This window comes from Schistocerca nitens, chromosome 4 (genome assembly GCF_023898315.1).
Source record: "Schistocerca nitens isolate TAMUIC-IGC-003100 chromosome 4, iqSchNite1.1, whole genome shotgun sequence".
Taxonomy (NCBI): Eukaryota; Metazoa; Arthropoda; class Insecta; order Orthoptera; family Acrididae; genus Schistocerca; species Schistocerca nitens.
In genome coordinates, this window is record NC_064617.1 from 362,585,304 (window position 1) to 362,605,761 (window position 20,458).

The window sequence follows — 20,458 nt, forward strand, 5'->3', positions numbered from 1 at the left end:
ACTTCTTGTCATCCGTTGTTTAAAAGTGCCTGAGTTGTCGATATTTTTAAATCCGAATTTTCCCATGTACGTGAGAAATATGCAGCTGTTGCAACGTGTGTGTTGAATTATCTCTGGCAGGGTTGCGAATTTGAGGCATCAGTATTCCTGGCTCAATTTTTGTCGGTATTTTTAAAACTGTAGATTGTTAATCTTGCATAATTAATGGAACTGAGATCTCTGAAGCTGTGCGGATGACACAAAGAAGGTGTACAGAGTTTCAGAAACTTTACATTCCGCAGTAACGGGCTCTGATTTTTTAATGCCACTTGATATACTGCAGAATTTCTCAAAATAGCTAAGGTCATTCTTTCTCTTTCGATAGAATTCGGGGCCAAAGTAGGATTAATGCGTGAAAACCAGCGAAAGAGCTATAAAACATTTCATCCGTCTTTTCGTGTAATGTAGTGAGAGGTAAATGGGCGTTTCCCGCCACCATTTCCATCCAATAGTAAATTTACTTTTCATAATGGCTGCATGACCACAATGGTTTTAAAAATATCTGTATCGGAACAACGAATCAAAATAGAAGGGTCATTATTGATATTGCAGGCGTGATACGCAATACTAGTATACACTTGTTCGTGTGTACTGTACCCAAAATAGTGTTTTTACAATCCACTCTTCAGACACGTGATATTTGTATCGTTCACCATTAGTAATTTTCACTCGTTTCTTACCATGACATTGTATTATTTCGTTGTGCATCCTCTGAATGATTAAAAAATAACAAACGCCTCCATGAATTTGATGTTCCTCGATTCAGTGCTGAAATCTGGAGGATATGGCAGTCTGGTAATTCAGCTGTGTTGGGAAGACAGTACTCGATATCTTTTATGGAAGGCGTTTTGTAGCAACAAAAATGATGATGATATCGTTTGCCGAGTATGACGTTATCAATTATAGAACTTGTTATCGAATTCAAATAACATTCAAAAATGGTTCAAATGGCTCTGAGCACTGTGGGACTTAACATCTGAGGTCATCAGTCCCCTAGAACTTAAAACTACTTAAACCTAACTAACCTAAGGACATCACACACATCCATGCCCGAGGCAGGATTAGAACCTGCGACCGTAGCAGTCGCGCGGTTCCGGACTGAACCTCCTAGAACTGCTCGGCCACCACGGCCGGCTCAAGTAACATTCATTGTGCTGAATGTTATTAATAACAGCAACAGCAGGTTGTAAATATTCAAAGACAAAATTATATTGATAGCATACGTTTGTATATTAGCATAGATATTTTAAACAAACTTAAAGTACTGCTTAAACAAAAAACAGTATAACTTAGATGCGACGTGTATTTTTATTTTCCTCTTTGTTAACTGTCCAGATTCCAAAAAATATATAATAAATAATTTTTGTATGATACACTACTGTCCATTACAATTGCTACATCACGAAGAAGACGTGCTACAGACGCGAAATGTAACCGACAGGAAGAAGACGCTGTGATATGCAAATGATTAGCTTTTCAGAGTATTCACACAAGGTTGGCGCCGCTGGTGACACCTACAACGTGCTGACATGAGCAAAGTTTCCAACCGATTTCTTATACACAAACAGCAGTTGACCGGCGTTACCTGGTGAAACGTTGTTGTGATGCCTCGTGTAAGGAGGAGGAATGCGTACCATCACGTTTCCGACTTTGATAAAGGTCGAATTGTAGTCTATCGTGATTGCGGTTTATCGTATCGCGACATTGCAGCTCGCGTTGGTCGAGATCCAATGACTGTTAGCAGAATATGGAATCGGTGGGTTCAGGAGGGTAATATGGAACGCCGTGCTGGATCCCAACGGCCTCGTATCACTAGCAGTCGAGATGACAGGCATCTTATCCGCATGGCTGTAACGGATCGTACAGCCACATCTCGATCCCTGAGTCAACAGATGGGGACGTTTGCAAGACAACAACCATCTGCACGAACATTTCGACGACGTTTGCATCAGCATGGACTATCAGCTCGGAGACCATTGCTGCCTTTACCCTTGACAAAGCATACAGTCAGGAGCGTCTGCGATGGTGTAATCAACGACGAACCTGGGTGCACGAATGGCAAAACGTAATTTTTTCGGAAGACTCCAGGTTCTGTTTACAGCATCATGATGGTCGCATCCGTGTTTGGCGACATCGCAGTTAACGCACATTGGAAGCGTGTATTCTTCATCGCCATACTGGTGTATCACCCGGCGTGATGGTATGGGGTGCCATTGGTTACACGTGTCGGTAACCTCTTGTTCCCACTGACGGCACTTTGAACGGCACTTTGAACAGTGGACGTTACATTTCAGATGTGTTACGACCCGTGGCTCTACCCTTCATTCGATCCTTGCGAAACCCTACATCTCAGCAGGATAATGCGCGACTGCCTGTTGCAGGTCCTGTACGGGCCTTTCTGCATACAGAAAATGTTCGACTGCTGCCCTGGCCAGCACATTCTCCAGATCTCTCACCAACTGAAAACGTCTGGTCAATGGTGGCCGAGCAACTGTCTCGTCACAATACGCCAGTCACTACTCTTGATAAACTGTAGTATCGTGTTGAAGCTGCATGGGCAGCTGTACGTGTGCACGCCATCCAAGCTCTGTTTGACTCAATGCCCATGCGTATCAAGGCCGTTATTACGGCCAGAGGTGGTTGTTCTGGGTACTGATTTCTCCGGATGTATGCACCCAAATTGCTTGAAAATCAGGTGTCAGTTCTAGTACATATATTTGTTCAATGAATACCAGTTTATCATCTACATTTCTTCTTAGTGTAGCAATTTTAATGGCCAGTAGTGTATTTAGTACCAGTGTTTGCAGGCTAGTTCTTTATTGTTATTTATTTATTAATTTTTTCATTCTAACGGCATTTCAATTGCGAAGGCAGTGTGGTCAACACATTTTGGAGCGGTTTTATTCCTTGGCTACCAGATGTTAAGACTGATATGTGTCTTTTTCAGAATAAAGATCTAGGTTACTGTTAGTGAAGTGCTGTCACACGGAGAGTCATTTATTTGCGCGAACACGGGAATAGAGTGCGTTCCTTCGTACATGGTGAGAATAAATGTCAGAAAAGCAGCGCGTAAAAAATTTATATCTGCTGAGAAGATTACGTTATCTGCAGCGCTGCTAGTAATAGGACACAGTAGCCAATTTCGTTACGGTGAAACATTAGCCGCTGCGGACAGCAGTGGCAGGAAGGCGAGCCGTGGCGTTGTGAATGACAGGATTAGGCGCATTAGGTACGGTCTCAACGTTGAAGGACGAAATTTATTCAAAAAATATGAAATATCTTTGTCATTCTTCTCGCATAAGGATTGCGTAAATGTGACAGTGCTTTTCAGCAGAACGCTAGCTAGGTAAAATGACGGTGAAGCAAGTCAACATTCCTCACCTGCGGATACAGAACGGCTACGGAAACTAGGTCTTTTATGTGTCATCAGTGGACTGCCTGGTTTAATGCGGTTCACCATGAATTTTTATCCTGTGCCAACTTTTGCATCTCACAGCAGCAGTTGCAGCAAACGTCTCCAGTTCTTTGCTGGATATACTGGAGTTAAGGTCTTTCCTTAGAGTTTCATCCTCTACAGTTCTCTGAAGCAGTATGGATGGTATTCCTTGATGTCTGCTATCTGAGACTGCCCTTTTTTTATTTCTTGTCAGTGTATCTAATTTTCAATATCCTTCTATGGTGACACATCTCAAACTCTTCGAAGTATTTTTAGATTTTCCCACAGAGTATGATTGACTTCATACAATGCTGTGCTCCAGAAATTTTTTCTTCAAATTAAGTTGATGTTTCATACTAGTAGACTGCTTTCGATTATGAAAACTCTCTATGCCTGTGCTAATTTTCTCGGAATCTTGGACCCACGTTTTGGGCAAAGTGTAAGTGTGTTGGCCTCAGATGATCTTTGTTTTTGTTACAGTTTGTCACAGTGGCGTTTAAACTGTGTGCCTTGGAGAACTGACCTCCTTCAGCTAGTCATGGTAATGGATCTTCGCTTCTTTTGAGAGAAGAAGAGATCGCGCAGATATAAGAAGAAACTGGATTTAGTACCCAGCAGATTGAGAGATTGTACAGCAGGTTCACAAGTTTAGACCACAGTGGTTGCGGAACATTAAGGTGGGAAGACTTTCTCCGCATACTGGAACTGTCAAACCACTCCTCTTGACGACAGGGCCGTGCACGCATTTTTTTTAGAAGGTTGCAGAGATCGTGTAAGTTTCTACAGTTCATGCAAGTTTTAGCACACTTCCGACAGATTAAGAAAAGTCGAGACAATACGCTCAATTCAAGAGAGCAGAAACTTAAGTTTTCCTTTAAAGAGTGTAATTTGGATAATGGAGAGAAAACGCCCAGAGATGAATTGCTAGCCTTTCCTCATATGGTATAGAAGCAAACGTTAGTGAAAAGTAACTGACAAGCGTCGCTGAACGTTTAGTCTTAAAAGAATTCTGTAAGGGCTTTGACAGGGCAGATGTGGAACAAAAGATGTGGATTAGATTTCTTAATTAGATCATGAAGTGCAGTGCATTTAAAATCTAAGAAATTTTAACTTTTTTAATAATTTTGGGAAGGTTTTATTTTCTTGGTGTGGTAATATATGTATTACGTAGACTCAGTACGGCTGTATGATTTCTTGTCGATAGAATTGTTAAAATGTTCAAATGTGTGTGAATTTCTAAGGGACCAAACTGCTGAGGTCATCTGTCTCTTAGACTTATACACTACTTAAACTAACTTATGCTAAGAACAACACACACACCCATGGCCGAGGGAAGACTCGTACCTCCGGCGGGAGGGGCTACGCTGGCCGCGACATGGCGCCTCAAACCATGCGGCCACTCCGTGCGACTAGAATTGTTATTTATAACTTACCTTGTAGGAAAGATTGTGTTGTACCATTAGATTCAGTACAGATATTGTGTTTAAATGTTGCACAAGAATAAATAGTGTACTATAGTTTACATCGATAGTTGATAAGAGGATCATACTGATCAGCTGGGGGAACAATGTATTTAGTCATATGTAATTGTCAAATTTCTGTTTCATGCATACAGTTCTATGAAAAAAAGTGGTCTGGGGGTAGAGGCTTCGACTAATAATCAAAACGTCACATGTCCCGGGTTCGAACTTAACACTGCTTAAATTTTGAGTAAAAACATTAGCAGTGGCGACCGAGGACTTCCGGCATAAGGAATCTCCCTCGGTCTGCCAACGGCCATTTTGCAGAGGGTGGAGGAGTGGACAGAAGCTGGGGGCACTCTCTTGCCCATGCGATGGGAAACTGTTTCAAAAGGCGGATGAATCATCGGTGATAATGGGACGAGGCTGCAGAATACAATGGAAACCACTGCACTAAAGAGACAGGTGTGACCACAGGAAATGTGGCATATTTAGAAAAAGCGTCCTGATAAACTCCGGATGTGTCACCCAGTCGGATCTCTGGGAAGGGACTGCCGAGGGGGAGTTCACCATAAAGAAAATATGAAATAACCAAGTCGGGGCGTGGAATGTCACAAGCTTGAACGTTATACGGGGAGCTAAAGAATCTGAACCGAGAAATCCTAAGGCTCAATTTAGATATAGGGAGATCAGTGAAGTAAAACAGGAAGAAGGCAAGGATTTCTGGACAGACGATTATAGGATGGTATCAACATCAGCAGAAAGTGGTTAAAGGGAGTAAGACTTGTTCTGAATAGAAAGGTAGGGCAGTGGGTGATATACTCTGAACAATTCAGTGATACGGGTGCTCTCATCAGAATCGACTGCAAACCAACGCCGACAACAACCGTTCAGATATAGATGACGACGTCGTAAGCAGAAGGTGGAGTGATACAGGATGTATGTGAAGATACAGAAAGGATATTTCGGTATGTAAGGGCAATAATCACAGACCGTTGGAATGCTGTCACAGAGGAAGAAGTAGAAGAAAGGGCTAAGGGAGAATAAAGGCTTGTAAATAGGAATCAGAGATGAGAAACTGTAATTGCATTCTACAATAAATTTCAACTAGTAATACGGATTGTTATGGTCAGGAATCACAACAAGAGGAGGTTTACGTGGAAAATGCCCAGACACAAGGAAAGATCAAATGGTGGTCAGACAGACATACCGAAATCAGATATTGGATTGTAAGACATACCCAAGAGCGAATATGGACTCAGAGAACAATTTAGTTAACAGAATCGTACGGGAGAATCAGTGTGGAAGGTAGTGGTATAGTGAAGTACTGTGGATGGATGAGACGCATTTGAAGACCGCTAAGGATGTGGATACTGCAGTGATGAATGTCACAGTAGGTTGCTCAGTTCAATAGGACCGTACATCTCTAAATAGGGCAATAACAGATCCTGGATAACCAGACATTGGTATATGGAAGGTATCTCCGAAGAAACTTTAATTAACAGAAAAAAATACTTTAGTTCATCGACGAAAGAAAAAAGTACGAAACTGTTCATGGAAAAACAGGAATACCGCAATGAAAATCACATAGGAGTGAAATAAATACGAAATGTAGGGCAGGCAAGGCGAAATGGTTGCAAGAAAAGTATGAAGAAATCGAACAAGAAATGATCGTTGAGAGGACTGATTCTGCATTGAGAAAATCGAAACAAACATCGGTGAAATCAAAAGCAGTGATGGTAGTACACTACTGGTCATTAAAATTGCTACACCACGAAGATGTCGTGCTACAGACGCGAAATTTAACCGACGGGCAGAAGATGCTGTGATATGCAAATGATTAACTTTTCAGAGCATTCACACAAGATTAGCGCCGGTGGCGACACCTACAACGTGCTGACATTAGGAAAGTTTCCAAGCGATTTCTCATACACAAACACCAGTTAACCGGCATTGCCTGGTGAAACGTTGTTGTCATGCCTCGTGTAAGGAGGAGAAATGCGTACCATCACGTTTCCGACATTGATAAAAGTCGGATTGTAGCCTATGGCGATTACGGTTTACGTATCGCGACATTGCTGCTCGCGTTGGTCGAGATCCAATGATTGTTAGCAGAATATGGAATCAGTGTGTTCAGGAGGGTAATACGGAACGCTGTGCTGGATCCCAACGGCCTCGTATCACTAGCAGTCGAGATGACAGGCGTCTTATCCGCATGGCTGTAACGGATCGTGCAGCCACATCTCGATCCCTCAGTGAACAGATGGGGACGTTTGCAAGAAAACAACCATCTGCACGAACAGTTCGACGACGGTTTGAGCAGCATGGACTATCAGCTCGGAGACCATGGCTGCGGTTACCCTTGACGCTGCATCACAGACAGGAGCGCCTGCGATGGTGTAATCAACGACGAACCTGGGCGCACTAATGGCAAAACATCATTTTTCGGATGAATCCAGGTTCTGTTTACAGCATCATGATGGTCACATCCGTGTTTGGCGACATCGCGGTAAACGCACATTGGAAGCGTGTATTCGTCATTACCATACTGGCGTATCACCCGGCGTGATGGAATGCGGTGCCATTGGTTACACGTCTCGGTCACCTCTTGTTCGCATTGACGGCACTTAGAAAAATGGATGTTACATTTCAGATGTGTTATGACCCGTGGCTCTACCCTTCATTCGATCCCTGCGAAACCCTACATTTGCAGCAGGATAATACAAGACCGCATTTTGCAGGTCCTGTACGGGCCTTTCTGGATAACGAAAATGTTCGACTGCTGCTCTGGCCAGCACATTCTCCAGATCTCTCACCAACTGAAAACGTCTGGTGAATGGTGGCCGAGCAACTGGCTCGTCACAATACGCCAGTCACTACTATTGATGAACTGTGGTATCGTGTTGAAGCTGCATGAGCAGGCGTATCAAGGCCGTTATTACGGCCAGAGGTGGTTGTTCTGGGTACTGATTTCTCAGAATCTATGCACCCAAATTGCGTGAAAATGTGATCACATGTCAGTTCTAGTATAATAAATTTGTCCAATGAATACCCGTTTATCATCTGCATTTCTTCTTGGTGTAGCAGTTTTAATGGCCAGTAGTCTATTAAGAGTCATAAGGAAATTCCACTATTAAACGCAGATGCATCGATGGATAGGTCGAAAGAGTACACTGAAGGCTCTATGAGGAGAGAACCTGTAGGATGACGATAGATGAAGAAACTGGAATAGACAAGGAAGACATAGGGAATCCAGTATTACAAATTAAAGCAGCTCCCGGAGACATTAGACCTAGCAAGGCAGAAAGGCTAGTTAACATTCCGTCGAAACTTGTAATAGCATTGGGGGAACATGGCAACCAAACGACTATTCAGGATGGCGTGATTATCTGATTGGCCACGGGCACAAGGTACATTGTGATACTAAGCATTTTACCTCTGAGAAACCTTTGCACAGTGTGTTACAGATTATCCACTAATGTGACAACTTGAGATGAGGTTGCAGCTCTCAATGAACACCTTTTTGAAGATCAGAAGTTGACACCAAAGCCTGTCAAAACCGGTTGTGGAAAATCAATATTTATGAGACCTTGGGCACAGAAACGTTTCTACCAAGTAAAACACATCGCTTCTTCTCATTTCTCAACACGTGAAATCTCAGTCAGAACCCTTAGTGCTGCATGCTATTGGACCAATAGGCAGAGGCAGGGCCCAATAAATCTGTCCAGTATCTCTGCGTCTCATGATTCCATCCGGTTCTGCAGCTCTGCGGTTGCCATAGAAGCGATAAATACCCGTACCTTTTCTCAGCGACTTTAGATGGCAACTGACGAGTGTCTGACTAAAGAAATTTAGAAAATAACTAACGAGAGATATAGGGTGACTCTTACACAGAAGATTACAGCAACCAGTCACTTTTTACAATGCTATCTGTTTATTTATTTAAACAGCGCCATTACCGGTTTCGAACCGACAGCTTCATCTTCAGACAGATAATTCACGTTTTACATTGGATTTCGCTTTTTGTTTCCCCACCTGACGAAATTTCTTTGGGATGGTGGTGCCCTACAACGAAAACAAGATGTGAAACAACGTCTTTTTAACTGCAATTGCGTCTCACAACTACTTCAAGTGGTAGAAACGAATTATGCAGATTCTTCATCGTAAGTAACCGAAGAATCGTCCCTTTAATAATAATAATTTGTTTACATCACTTAAAGTCCTTGTGAGGCACAATACAGTTAAAAAGACGTTGTCTCACATCTTGTTTTGCTTGTAGGGCACCACCACCCCAAAGAAATTTCGTCAGGTGGGGAAACAAAAGGCGAAATCTAATGTAAAACGTGAACTAGCCTTCTGAAGATGAACCTGTCAGTTCGAAACCGGTAACGGTGCTGTTTAGATAATTAGCATTGTTAAAAGTGGCTGTTTGTGTAATCTGCTGTGTAAGAGTTAACCTATATTTTGTATACAGCCACGGGCTCAAAATGTCAATTTTTGACAAAATAGAATTAACGAGAGGAGTTTACAGAGTTATCCCGGTAAATGGCAGATTGCTGTAAATGTGCAAAACTGTAAGTTAATGCAGATGAGTGGGTAAAGCAGCCCTATAATATTCGGATACAGTACTGATGCTCTGCTGCTTGACACAGTCACCGCGATTAAATATCAAGGCGTACAGAAAGAAAGCGACACGAGAACGAACGAGCGCGCAAGGTCGGTAGCAGGGAAAGTAAATTGTTGATTTCTTTCCATGGGGAGAACTTTGGGAACGCGTACCTCAGCTACAAACGAGACCGCGTTCAGAATATTTCTGCGGCCCATTGTTAAGTACTGCTGGAATGTTTAGTATCTCCACCAGATCGGTTTAATGGGAGAAAAAAAGTAATCGAGAGACGTGCCGCTAGATTTATTACCGGCAAGTTTGATCAAGGCAAGAGTGTTACAGAAATGCTCCGTGAAGCAAATGGGAACCTATGGAAAGAATAAGACGTTCTATTCGCGAAACCTTATCGAGGAAGCGTAGATAAACAGTAGTAGCGACAGAAAGGAAACGATTCTACTGTCATCAGCGTAGATGCCGGGTAAGATCCGAATATGCAGAGTAAGAGAAACTGGGCTCGATCGGCGGCGTATACACTGACGGAAAAATATCTCAACACCAGAAAATAGTTAATGTAGATCGATGAAATTGCGGGAAAACAATTATCTAGGTAAAATATTTAAGTGATTAACATTCAAGATAACAGGTAATTGTAAGCGCAAGATAAGCCATTGCAAATGTGAAATTCTCGTACATTAACAAAATCGGTGTAACCGCCAGAATGTTGAATGCAAGCATGCAAATGTGCTTGAATTGTGTTGTACAGGTGCCCGCTGGCAGTTTGTGGGATGGAGTTCCACTTGATCGGTCAATGCGCGGACGGTTAATGCTGTTTGTGGATGACGCTGGAGTTGTCGTCCGATGATGTCCCACACGTGCTTGACTGGAGGCAGATCTGGTGTTCGAGCAGACCAAGGGGCATGTCGACACTCTGCAGAACACGTTGGGTTCAGCAGTGGTATGGGCGAGCGGCAACGTGTTGGAAAACACCCCATGGAATGCTGTTCATGAATAGCAGCATAATAGAAAACATCACCAGATTGACGTGGGTGGAATGATCACGAAAGTGCTCCTGATGTCGTACAAAATCGCACCCCAGGTCATACCTCCAGGTGTAGCTGCAGTGTATCTAGAACGGCCGGCCAGAGTGGCCGAGCAGTTGTAGGCGCTTCAGTCTGGAACCGCGCGACGCCTACGGTCGCAGGTTCGAATCCTGCCTCGGGCGTAGATGTGTGTGATGTCCTTAGGTTAGTTAGGTTTAAGTAGTTCAATGTTCTAGGGGACTGATGACCTGCAATGACATCCAAAGCAGCTGGGAAAAAATAAAAATGGTATTTTAGAAGCAGTAGAAGAAGTAATAGGAAAAGAAAGGACATAGAAAAGGAAGGAATGGATCACTAATGACCTACTAAATATGATGGAAGGAAGAAGGAAATTAAAAAATTCTGTGAAGAGGGAAGACCAAGAGAAATACAAGAGTCTGAAAAACAGAATCAACAGAGAGGCAAAACAAGCAAGAGAATAATACCTTGATGATCTCTGTATTTCAGTTGTGGACAACATGAGAAAGAGAAATATTGACAAGGCCTATAAATGTGTGAGACATTTCTTTGGAGACAGAAGAAACAAGTGTAGGGCTGTGATGGATGAAAATGGCAATATGTTGGATTACGATGATGAAGTTGCAAGAAGATGGAACAATATATAGGAAAACTGTGCAGCGGACGAGAATTGTCTGAAAACACCATGGAAGAAAAAACAGAAGTAGATGCACACAATATAAGTGAACCTATATTAAAGGAAGAGTTTGAAAAAGCTCTGAAAAAATTGAAAAACAACAAATCGCCTGGTATAGACAATATCCCAGCTGAACTTCTGAAATCTGGAGGATCAAAACTGAATCAGGAGTTGTATAATCTTGTTTTCAAAATGTACGAGCAGGGTAAAATTTCTACAGACTGTGAGAAAAACATTATGCAACCCATTCCAAAGAAGGCAAATGCTACAAGATGTGAAAATTATAGGACTCTCAGCCTAGTTACTCACACCTCTAAAATAGTAACCTCAATTATCCTAAAACGCATAGAACAAAAAGTCGAAGCTACACTCTCCGAAGACCAGTTTGGATTCCGGAAAGATAGAGGAAGCAGAGAAGCAATATTTGCTCTAAAACTAATAATAGAGAAATGACTAGATGAGAACCTGACAACATTCATAGCTTTCGTAGATGTAGAGAAAGTCTTTGATGATGTTAAATGGGATAAGATGTTTGAGGTATTCAAAAAAGTAGGAATAGACTATAAAGATAGAAAAATGATACGGAACCTGTACAAAAACGAGAAAGCTGTTATCCGTGGACGGACAAAACAAGAAAAGGTGCAGACACGGAAAGGTGTCCGACAAGGTTGCGCACTATCCCCTGTTATCTTTAACCTATACATGGAAGAGGCGCTGAAAAAAGTAAGAGAAAATTCACAGGCCGGTCGGAGTGGCCGAGCGGTTCTAGGCACTACAGTCTGGAACCGCGCGACCGCTACGGTCGCAGGTTCGATTCCTGCATCAGGCATGGATGTGTGTGATGTCATTAGGTTAATTAGGTTTAAGTAGTTCTAAGTTCTAGGGGACTGATGACCACAGAAGTTAAGTCCCGTAGTGCTCAGAGCCATTTTTGAACCAAAATTCACAGACAGGTGTAGTAATTCATGGCCAACGAATAGATATGATAAGATATGCCAATGATGTCCTACCTGAAAGTGAAGAAGATCTTGTTGTCCTACTGAATAGAATGGATACAGTTTTGGGGGAAGAATATGAGAATTAATAAAGCAAAAAAGATCATGTGAAAGTCCAAGTTCATGGAGGCAATGAAATGCTTGAACAAGTTGATAAATTTACTCATCGGGGCAGTAATATTACCAGGGATGGAAGGAGCAAGGCAGAAGTGAGAAGGAGAATTGCTCAAGCAAAGGCTGCTTTTAACAAGAAGAAAAGCATCTTAACCTCTAAGAACATCAGCCTTGTAATCAGGAAAAGGTTTTTGTAATCATATGTGTGGAGTGTGCTATGGGTGTGAAACATGGACTCTCGGGACACAGGAAGGCCAGAAGCTAAATTCTTTTTAAATGTGGTGCTATAGACGCATGCTCAAAATAAAATGTATCGACAAGGTCACAAATGAAGTGGTTCTGGAGAGAACAGGTGAGAAGAGAAGCTTCTGGAGTTTCATTGTTAAAAGAAGAGTGCAATTTACAGGTCATCTATTAAGACATAAAGGCAACGGCTTTGCCGCAGTGGATACACCGGTTCCCGTCAGATCACCGAAGTTATGCGCTGTCGGGCGTGGCCGGCACTTGGATGGGTGACCATCCGGGCCGCCATGTGCTGTTGCCATTTTTCGGGGTGCACTCAGCCTCGTGATACCAACTGAGGAGCTACTCGACCGAACAGTAGCGGCTCCGGTCAAAGAAAACCGTCGTAACGACCGGGAGAGCGGTGTGCTGACCACACGTCCCTCCTATCCACATCTCAGTGAGGATGGCATGGCGGTCGGATGGTCCCGATGGGCCACTTGTGGCCTGACGACGGAGTGCTAGAGCTGCTATTATGACATAGACATAAAAGACTCCTGAACACAATCATAAAGGGATATGTCGAGGGAAAAGACCAAGAGGGAGACCGCGGCTGAGGTACATGGATCAAATCGTGAAAGATGTGGGACGTAACTCCTACAAAGAAAAGAAGAGAAAAGCTGAAAGACGCACAGAATGGAGACAAGCTGCCATTGTAGCTGTTGCAAACCAATCCTTGGACTGACCACTACAGAAGAAGAAGATGACCTCATAGTGCTCAGAGCCATTTGAACCTTTTTTTTTCTTGTCTAGAACGGAGACAGACTGGTTGCAGGCACTCAACTGGCCTCGATCTAACCAACACGCCGCCATCACTGGCAACGACGCAGAACCAGATTTCATCAGAAAACGCAACCGACCTCCATCCCTCCCTTCAAGGAGGTCTCGCTTGATTACCACTGAAGTCGCAAGTGGATGTGGCTGGGTGTCAATGAAATACACGCTACAGGACTGCAGCAGATGCCTTATGCCGCAAACGATGGTTTTCCCTCTCGGTAGTGTCATGTGGCCGTCCGGAGCCCAGTCTTTTTCTGACCGTACGTTCTCGTGACCACCGCTTCCAGGAGTCATGTACAATGGCTATTCCTGCCAAATTGTTATGCAATGTCGCAGAAGGAACATCCAGTTTCTCATAGCCCTGTTACACGACCTCGTTCAACCAGAGGTGCCGATAATGACGTCTTTGTCGCCTTAAAGGCAATTATGAGTACCATGAACTGACCACATCCAAACTCAAAGATACCAAATGCTCACGACAGTTACAGAGTGTAGTGAAAGCAGATCTGGTTTGGATCCTCAGAGTAGCGCCACTCTTAAGTGACTGGCACGAAATTCTAACAAATATCATGTTCCACTCTTAGAAACACGCCTACCAAGTTTCGTTTAAGTCGCACATCTCCTTCTTGGTGTTGCGATTTCATTTTCGTCAGTGAATTCCAACCATTCTACATGATGAGGCTTCGAGTGTGATGAGCCACATGGTGCGTGCATAGCCATGCAGAAAAACCTCCCCTCTACTGAGCATGCCAGGCTTTTTGTTTTGGACTGTACTTCGCAGTTTCTTTAAGAGCTCAAAATCCTTGTCTGCATTGACGGTACTACTCTTTGGTAAAAAAATCGATAAACAAAACCCCATGACTGTCCCAAAACATAGTGCACATATCTTTTAGTGCTGAAATTGTTTGCTCGGACTTAAGTTTCTGGGGGATATTCAATGTCTCCATTCCAGGGACTGCTGCTTTAATGTCGTTGTAACGTCAGCAGCTCATGTGTCGTCACCTGTGATATAGCGCGAAAACTTATTTCTTTCGACGCAGTACCTCCGGAGGTGTCACTGAAGTAACTAAACGTCTGATTTTGTGCGCTTCAGTCAGTATTTTTGAAACCGAACGTACGCACATCTTTCGATACTGTAGGCGTTCTGTCACAATTTCATACAGAACACTTCTTGGAAAGTGAGGAACGGTTTGAATCGATGACGAAATCTTGTTGTCTGTGTTCTCTAACTTTTTATCGACTTTCTGCTCCAGGTCATTAGTTGCGACAGACGGTCCCCCACATAGTTTCTGATGGTGCACGTTTATGTGGCCATCTTCTAATGGTGCGCCATTTTTTAATCTTGCAGCACTCATAACATTTACTCTAGACACTTTACTAATCTGCCAATGTACTGCACTGTAGCAGCTTTCACGTCTCTTGCGTTTAAGAAACGAATAACATTGCATAAACGAAATCGGTGGCATATTCAGTCGTGCGAGTCATTTTTCCCATGCATAAATGGTTGTCAGTATAGGTGAAAACCATAATAACGGCGTTCGTGGATAGCTAACAGTCGAAAGTACATTACGAGCATGGGACGATCGGCAACCTCAAAATTCCAAAGGCCACATTTCAAAACGGTACTCGCATTAAAAACATGCCTCGTACGACATTTGAGTCTCAGTGGATGACTATGGCAATCTAAACCTAACCGCTTAATTCTACCTGATATGAACGACGGTAAGAAGTAACAGGAAAGAAGATAGGGCAGGGAAGAAGACAAAGCGAAACATGATTGCTGTCAGTCGGTCACTAATGAACAAACAATTTATACAACTATGACAGTGTTTCTCGTGTCATTTGTAGTACTCAGCTCTAGCTGTGCACTAAATATCGCCGGGTCAGTAGCACTGATTTACATAAAATATTTCTAAAAATACTTAATGAATAACAAAGCTAAACGGAGACTTAATGGATATCTTTTTCCCGTAAAGGCTATACGTTCAGTTGCAAATATGAGTGCTGAATTGTGAATTTACGTTGGTTCGTTCTGCTTTAAGAGCAATGTCAGGTAAGGCACCTTTCTTTTCGGTTATACATTTGCCGTGCAAACGCCGTAGGCGATAAAAGGGGAAAATCTGGTGGGGTAAATAAGAATATATCGAGCGCAGCTTGTGAAACTTCCTTCATAAACCCATTAAAGGTTAACTTGCTCTTTCGCAAGTATGTTTTAGCGCATTATGAAATATTCCAGTGGTATTATGAAACTTACGTCGAGTATGCCGATGATGAGAATTTAAACTAAGACAAGACTTTGACGTTACCGTCTGGAAAAACTTCTAGATTGCTAGCGGAAAAAAATAACACAGGTGTAGGAACCAAAAACTTAAGAATTCTTTGATATTCTAAAACGTACCAAAGTAAGCAGTTATGGGATAACGAAAGATAGTATGGGCACATACTTTCCTATTCTAGACTGCACTGCGCAAAATCAAAACATACTAAACGTTGGATTCTGCTTTTATTAATGTCATTAAACTTTCTCGAGAAATGGAGGGCACAGTCACTTTCGTCAGTTACTGATAAGTATATATTGAGCAGTCTATGAATAAACTAAGTGAGCTCAATCGATTTTAATGTCAAAAAGTAAGATAAGTTTTCAAAGTGGCTAAGTTTCCTTGGTATTTCGTTTACTAAAAACTGAGTTAGCAGTCAGTTTTCTTGCAGCCAAAGCATTTTAAGACTTTTTTTCTGCTTTAATGCTATCCGACGGAAACAAGTGAGGTTCCACAAATTAACATCCATTTAAACGAAAAGAACTTCAGGAAAACTCTAACGTTTTGTTACCTGTGTATTAGATATTATTTTTTGTTTCTCAGTAAACTGTACGTGAAAGGGATAAAGATTTTACATAGCACTTAGTCATCGTCGCTCTACGATAGGGAAATTTTAAAATACCCGAGGCTTATCGTTGCTTGTAATAAAGTTAGTAATCCTAGAATGATGTACATACTGTACAATTGCATAACGGAAAGTATTCACAGTTCTGTGCCCACGTTTCAACATAAAACTCGCTTATGTAATTCATTACTTTTCTCTCCTTTCACTGTTTCACAGGATGCAACTTCTATACAAAGCAGCTTTAAAAACGTCTACTATCATGATGATGATACATGATTACTTAACTTGAGTTAGTGAACACTTTAAAATGTAAGCTTTAATACACAAATACCAAATAACGTGCGTCTCAGCCATTTCAAACAGCATTTACCTATGAGAAGTGACGCATCTTATCAGAAGCAGTGGTAGTTCCAAGAAAATAGTAGTGATAGCTTAGAATTACATAGCGATTTTCTGTAACAAACATAAAGTAATATTTACCATTGGCTAGCTTGCAGCATCACTAGGCTTACAACACGAAAAATTAATACTGAGCTTACTTAAGCAAGAGCCTGGCTCAAAATAACAACACATAGGTACAAGATCCACGGTGAAGTGCCTACTTCCTGGGTCCTTAACAAAACATCATTCGTGAAGGTGGCCTTTACAATACGTTAAAAAGAACATTTGGATAGAAATACTAGAAGCACGCATTCGTTGCCAAAAGCAACCAACATAACTAAAACGTAAAGGATGGCACTTATACACCTGTTACGTGCAGTAGCTATTGACTTGAATGTTACCAAACCACGACCAATTCGAAGTCACAGCACTGTTCAGATGTTGACATGAGAATCAACATAACTCGGCTTTCAGACGTAATCAGGGCGCGGAAAGAGTAGAAGCAGTACAAAAATTCTCACCACTTTGTGGAGGACTTGGTAGAAAAAAAAATATCGGCACATAGCTTAGCTCTCAAAACCATCCACAGTTAACAGGGTGGCGACAGGATACCAGAGCACGAATAACTGACAAGACTCTCACTGTACTCTCCAACAATGCCACCAATTCATTGCAGGCTCCACGGGAGTCAGCTTCACAGAATTTCAGAATAGCACACCGTCTTCTGATCTGCTTTTCAGGATGTCAATAGAGCCCTTCGAAACAATGGCAAGTCGCGCCGCGATACTACATAAGTCACACCCACCACCTTAGACACACTGCAGCCAACTGCCCGGCGCCTGTAGTCACGGTCCGCTACGCTAGCGGCAGCTCGCGGGCAGCCACCACACAACCCAAGACGCCGTTTTCGAAGCGAAAACCACGTAAACGCGGACACGAGCCCAAACAGCCTACCGCTTTCCGCAGAAGAAACCCTCTGACTGGAAAATTTCGACAGATCAATCGGATTATTGAAGAAGTCAGAAGACGCAGCAAAACCATCGCAAAAGACTATGACAAAAGCAACCAAGACAGCTCAAGAGATATCATAACAGGTCACAAAATACGAGGAAAAAGGTCCCCCATGAACCATGGGCCATGCCATGGTGGGGGGGGGGGGTGGGGGGGGGCCTTGCTTGCCTCAGCGATACAGATAGTCCTACCGAAGGTGAAACCACAACGGAGGGGTATCTGTTGAGAGGCCAGACAAACGTGTGGTTCCTGAAGAGGGGCAGCAGCCTTTTCAGTAGTTACAGGGCAATAGTCTGGATTGTAGACTGATATGACTTTGTAACACTAACCAAAACGGCCTCGCTGTGCTGGTACTGCGAGCGGCTGAAAACAAGGGGAAACTACAGCCGTAATTTTTCCCGAGGGCATGCAGCTTTCCTGTATGGTTAAATGATAATGGCGTCCTCTTGGGTAAAACATTCCGGAGGTAAAATATTCACTCCTTCGGATCTCCGGGTGGGGATTACTCAGGAGGACATCGTTATCAGGAGAATCAAAACTGGCATGCTACAGATCGGAGCGTGAAATGTCAGAGCCCTTAATCGGGCAGGTAGGTTAGAAAATTTTAAAAGGGAAATGGATATGTTAAAGTTGGATATAGTGGGAACTAGTGAAGATCGATGGCAGGAGTAACATGACTTCTGTAGAGGTGAATGCAGGGTTATAAATACAAAATCAAATAGGGGTAATGCAGGCGTGGGTTTAATAATCAATAAAAAATGGGAGCGGGGGTAACCTACTACGAACAGCATAGTGAACGCATTATTGTAGCCAAGATAAATACCAAGCCCACACCTACCACAGTAGTACAAGTTCATATGCCAAATAGTTTCGCATATGACAAAGAGATTGAAGAAATGTAAGATGAGATAAAAGAAATTATTCAGACAGTGAAGGGAGACGATAATTTAATAGTCAGGGGGGACTGTAGTAAGAAAAGGAAGAGAAGGAAAAGTAGTAGGTGAATATGGAAGGGGAGTAAGGAGTGAAGGAGAAAGCCGGCTGGTAGAATTTTGCTCATAGCATAACTTAATCATAGCTAACACTTGCTTCAATAATCATGAAAGAAGGTTGTATATGTGGAAGAGGCCTGGAGACACTGGAAGGTTTCAGATAGATTATATGATGGTAAGACAGAGATTTAGAAAACAGGTTTTAAATCATTAGACATTTCCAGGTGCAGATGTGGACTCTGACCACAATCTATTGGTTATGAACTGTAGATTACAGGTGAAGAAACTGCAGAAATATGGAAATTTAAATAGAGGAGACCTGCATAAACTGAAAGAACCAGAGGTTGTAGAGTATCAGAGAGAGCATTAGGGAGCAGTTGACAAGAACAGGGGAAACAAATACAGTAAAAGAAGAATGGGTAGCTTTGAGAGATGAAATAGTGAAGATAGATGAGGATCAAGAAAGTAAAAAGACGAGGTCTAGTAGAAATCCTTGGGTAACAGAAGATACAGCGAATTTAATTGATGAAAGGAGAAAATATAAAAACGCAGTAAATGAAGCAGGCAAAATGGAATACAAACGTCTCAAAAATGAGACCGCCAGGAAGCTCAAAATGGCTAAGCAGGGATGGCTAGGGGACAAATGTAAGGATGTAGAGGCATATATCACTAGAGGTAAGATAGATAATGCCTAGAGAAAATTAAAGAGACGTTTAGAGAAAAGAAAACCACTTGTATGAATATCAAAAGCTCAGATGAAAAACCAGTCCTAAGCAAAGAAGAACAGCAGAAAGGTTGAAGGAGTATACAAAAGCACCTCCCCCCCCCCCCACACGAACCATAGACCCTGCCATTGGTGGGGAGGTTTGCCTGCCTCAGCGATATAGATAGCCCTACCACAGGTGCAACCACAGTGGATGGGTGTCTGTTGAGAGCTCAGACAAATGTATGGTTCTTGAAGAGGGGCAGCAGCCTTTTCAGTAGTTGCAGAGGCAACAGTCTGGATGATTGACTTATCTGGCCTTATAACACTAAACAAAACGGCCTTGCTGTGCTGGTACGAACGGCTGGAAGCAAGGGGAAACTACGGCCGTAATTTTTCCTGAGGGCATGCAGCTTTACTGTATGGATAAATGATGATAGCGTCCTCTTGGGTAAAATATTCCGGAGGTAAAATAGTCCCCCATTCGGATATCCGGGCAGGGACTACTCAGGAGGACATCGTTATCAGGAGAAAGAAAACTGGCGTTCTACGGATCGGAGCGTGGAATGTCAGATCCCTTAATCGGGTAGGTAGGTTAGAAAATTTAAAAAGGGAAATGGATAGGTTAATTTGGATATAGTGGGAATTAGTGAAGTTCGGTGGCAGGAGGTCAAGTCTTTTGGTCAGGTGATACAGGGTTATAAATACAAAATCAAATAGGGGTAATGCAGGCGTAGGTTTAATAATCAATAAAAAATGGGAGCGGTGGTAAGCTACTACGAACAGCATAGCGAACGCATTACTGTAGCCAAGAAAAACACCAAGCCTACACCTACAACATTAGTACAAGTCTATATGCCAACTAGCTCTGCAGATGACGGAGAAATTGAAGAAATGTATGATGAGATAAAAGAAATTATTCAGATAGTGAAGGGAGACGAAAATTTAGTAGTCATGGGTTATTGGAATTCGATAGTATGAAAAGGAAGAGAAGGAAAAGTAGTAGGTGAATATGGATTGGGGGTGAGAAATGAAAGAGGAAGCC

At 42.5% G+C, this 20,458-nt stretch overlaps 2 pseudogenes; both read left to right on the plus strand.

Annotated features, from left to right (window-relative positions):
- Nucleotides 1–4,545, plus strand: part of LOC126252314 (calcineurin B homologous protein 1-like) — a 124,009-nt pseudogene extending 119,464 nt beyond the window's left edge.
- Nucleotides 4,546–12,810: 8,265 nt separating this feature from the next.
- On the plus strand, nucleotides 12,811–12,928 carry LOC126254001 (5S ribosomal RNA; annotated as a pseudogene).
- The last annotated feature ends 7,530 nt before the right edge of the window (nucleotides 12,929–20,458 follow it).